The 4200-nt window shown below is 42.8% G+C and overlaps 1 long non-coding RNA gene across 2 annotated transcripts in view; it reads right to left on the bottom strand.

The window, feature by feature from the left end:
• Window positions 1-1655: 1655 nt before the first annotated feature.
• LOC105505413 overlaps window positions 1656-4200 on the bottom strand; it is an 87714-nt gene continuing 85169 nt past the window's right edge. For both annotated transcript variants that reach the window (XR_001000740.1, XR_001000741.1), the window contains one exon: window positions 1656-3842. This is a non-coding gene — a long non-coding RNA (uncharacterized LOC105505413). The remainder of the gene's footprint in view (window positions 3843-4200) is intronic.

The raw sequence follows: 4200 nt of genomic DNA on the forward strand, positions 1-4200 counted from the left end.
TCTAGTCTGCACAAATTGCCTCTCCACTGTCTCCAGGTTCCTAATGAGTTGTCAGAAGACAGGTATTCATGGAAGCCCAGCTTCTGGGCTTAGAACAAACTTGCCCATCTACCATTTTCTGTCTCTCATAATTGGGTCCATACTTTGAATTATATGCAAACATCTCTTTGTCTCAGCTATTGACCATTACTGACTTAGGAGCTGTCTGAAATTAAAATCAGAAAGGATAATTTATATTGAAAAAAGAGGAAGTTAAGGGGGCCTAGATTCTGAATTCCATTTCTCTACTACTTTGCCATGTGATCTTGACCAAGACACCTCACAACCCGATCTTAATTCCTCATCAGTAAAAAGAGGAGGGTTGAGTTGGGCTTTACATTAGAGAGCGGTGGAGAGTCAGCTGGAGCCCAGGTGCCCTATTTCCACCCCAAGTCTTTCATCAGCGGCTCTGTAGACCGTACACAGCCCTTTTATTGGAGGGGAGAAGGGAGATCAAGTTGGCATTCTTCTTAGTTCCCTTCTGCCCATTAGTTGGCACACCCTCAGCGAATAAAAATGCCTTTTCGTGTAACTCTAATCAAAACACACGTTGAAAGGGGTGCCTGTTGCCAAAAATTTATATTTATCCCAAGAAAAATTAGAAACTATTTTTGGATTATCTGCACATGACTTGCCTGCATGGCTGCAGAGAAACAGAAATTACTTGTATGCAGACCCCTGTGCTGCTCAGGACACGTGTCACGAAACACGTGTCGCATCTCGCCCTGCAATTCTGCCTGTGGAAATGAACGTTCTACGCACCTGCTTGCCTCCCTGGCAATTCCAAATTGTGAGAAGATTAAGGGTATGGGAAGCACTCAGATCTATGTTTGAATTCCTGTTTCCCAAGCCTCCCAGCTCTTGAAGCTTTGGGCAAGTTATTTCACTTTTCCGAGCCTCAGTTTACTCATATGTAAAACGGGTATGAAAATGCCGAATTTCAAGGTCGTTGTGAGGATTAATTGGAATAAAGCCTTGTTATTTGGTTGTCCCTCAACGACTGCTATGTTTTTTTCCCCCAGATTTGGTATTGGCCTAGAAATAAAAGGTCTTAATGTACATTTAAGATGACTAGAGGGCCGAGGCAGAAGGATCACCTGAGGTCAGGGGTTTGAGACCAGCCTGGCCAACATAGTGAATCCCCATTTCTGCTAAAAATACAAAAATTAGTCGAGTGTGGTGGTGGGCACTTGTAATTCCAGCTACTTGGGAGGCTGAGGCAGGAGAATCAGTTGAACCTCGGAGGTGGAGGTCACAGTGAGCAGAGATCACACCACTGGACTGCAGTTTGGGTGACACAGTGAGACTCTGTCTGAAGAAGAAGAAAGAAGGAAGTAAGAAGAAGAAGAAGAATGAGGAGGAGGAGGAGAAGGAGGAGGAGGAGGAGGAGAAGGAGCAGGAGGAGGAGGAGAAGGAGCAGGAGGATGAGAAGAAGGAGAAGACTAGAGAAATTAGAGAAACACACATACGTTTACCTGATCCTCAACATGCTTTGGCCAGGGAGAACTTACTCTGGAGAGGGAAATGCTATAGACAGCAGGCTGCAGAGCCGGAACTCAAATTCAAATGGCCTGTGAGTCAGGCATGTGCCGTAGATGCAGAGAGCAGCATGAGGTGATGGAAATGCAGCTTAGTGTGGAATGCATATGTTATCTACAATATTCAGAGTTGAAAATTTCAAAACACTCTGTCAGTGCTGCAACCATGTGGATAGGATGAATGAGGCCCTTAGAGGTCCAATTTGTAACTCCTGCTACAGAAGAACATACTACTCCATTCCTTCAAAAGCTGTCTAAAAAACTGAAAATGAAAAAAAAAAAATCACCTCCCCTGGAACTTGTCCTTTCTTTCTTTATTCATAGCTATTGGACTTTCTTGGTGCAGGCATTCATTTACAAGCATTTGTTAAACACTTATCTTGCACAAAACATTGCAGAATAGCAAAAGAAACTATCAACAGAGTAAACAGACATCCTACAGAACGGGAGAAAATTGTTGCAAACTATGCATCTGACAAAGGTCTAATATCCAGCATCTATAATTCACTTAAATAAATTTACAAGAAAAAAAAAACAACCACATAAAGAAGTGGGCAAAGGACATGAACACTCTTCAAAAGAAGACATACATGTGGCTGAAATCACAGGAGAAAAAGCTCAGCATCACTGGTCATTAGAGAAATGCAAAACTACAATAAGATACCAGCTAACGCCAGTTAGAATGGCTATTATTAAAAAGTCAAAAAATAACAGGCACTGGTGAGGTTCTGGAGAAAAAGGAATACTTAGACAATGTTGGTGGGAGTGTAAATTAGTTCAGCCACTGTGGAAGACAGTGTGGTGATCCCTCAGATACCTACAGACAGAAATGCCTTTCGACCCAGTAATCCCATTACTGGGTATATGCCCAAAGGAATATAAATAATTCTATGATAAAGACACCTACACATGTATGTTCATTGCAGCACTATTCACAATAGCAAAGAAATTGAATCAACCTAAATGCCCATTGATGGTAGACTGGATAAAGCAAATTTGGTACATATACAGCATGGAACACTATGCAGCCATAAAAAAGGACAAGAACATGTCCTTTGCAGGGAGATGGATGAAGCTGGAGCCCATCATCCTTTGCAAACTAATGTAGGGACAGAAAACCAGATACCACGTGTTCTCACTTATAAGTGGGAGCTAAATGATGAGAACACATGGACACATAGAGGGGTACAACACATACTGGGGCCTTTTGGAAGGTGGAGGGTGGGAGAAGAAAGAGGCAACTAATGGGTACTAGGCTTAATACCTGGGCGATGAAATAATCTGTACAACAAACCCCCATGACACAAGTTTACCTATGGAACAAACCTGCACTTGTACCCCTAAACTTAAAAGTTAAAACAAAAAACATCGTGGAAAAGATAGAAAGGAAAAAATATACAACAATATGGATGCAGGCATCTGAATCTAGAGGCAAAGCATCTAGAACCAAAAATAGCATTTTAAGCTATGGAAATAAAAAGAGATGGCTTCTGACCGGGGTGAGGCGAGATGCTGGTGTAGGAGGGACGAAGATTAATTAATAGTTAAGGTGTCATTTGAGCCCTCACGGGTTTTGATAGGCAGCAAAGGAGGGGTGATGAGGACATCCTTCATAAGTGATGGTTCTGGGTTTTGCTTGTCTCTTACATGTACATTTCTTCTCTTTGGTCTATTGTCAGGTTGGAAGCCCCACGAAGGGGGTCCTCTATTTGGCTTTTCTGGTTCCCTCAACGTTCCGTAACACCTATCTTAGTTTCTTGCTATGTAAGAATCTTTGTCTGGACATTGAGAAAATGAGATGCCAGGTTTCCCTATCAGTGGGAAGCAAATAGTCTAAGGCATTTGGGGAACACAGATAAAGTTAGTGAGATTGGAGTTGCGACTGAACGAACCCGTGGATTCCTGAGACTGCAGCTGGCAGATAATGTCTCATTCCTGATAACGGTGCATGAGGATTTCCTCCTCAGCTGAAAGGAGAAGAATGACAGGCACACCAGTCCCTAATTGTCCCTAATCACTGATGTTTGCAAACAACTAAGAAGGAAGACCTCACGCATTACAGATCTTACCAGGAAGCCGTTAGTGAGATTATCAGCAGCCTAAGGATAAAGAGTGTTGATTTAACTGTAGGAGGATGGAGCTCGGGAAACTCAGCAAAACCAATGAAAGGGGATCTCCGTCCTTCTCCCGAGGCTTCTTGTCTTGTAGTGACAGGTCATGGTGCTTTTCACTTTAGCCTGTTTAGGGGCTCCAGGAAAGGCAAAGCTGAAACACAGGAAGGGATAATACAATTTCCTGAACACCTGTTATTTGCTACAAACCACTAAATGGAGTTCTTTGCTTGGGATAGCTCATTGACTCCTCTTAGCGCTCCAGGATTAAATGAGAGAGAGGAATTGCTTTTCTCATTTGACAATAGAGGAAAACTGAGATTCAGAAACTGCATTTAGCTTTGTCTAAAACATAAACTTTCTAAACTACCAAGTCATCTCCCTGTCTTCGGTGGGGGCCTCTAGAAAACTGACTCTGCCAATGTTGGGTTTCGGGGTAGGAGGCTTTCTGGGTAATGGCTTGGAAATAATTCCTACAAAGGAGTGAGGAAAGCAGGATAGAGCACGAGGAG

Source organism: Colobus angolensis, unplaced genomic scaffold, assembly GCF_000951035.1.
Source record: "Colobus angolensis palliatus isolate OR3802 unplaced genomic scaffold, Cang.pa_1.0 Scaffold125, whole genome shotgun sequence".
Lineage (NCBI taxonomy): Eukaryota > Metazoa > Chordata > Mammalia > Primates > Cercopithecidae > Colobus > Colobus angolensis.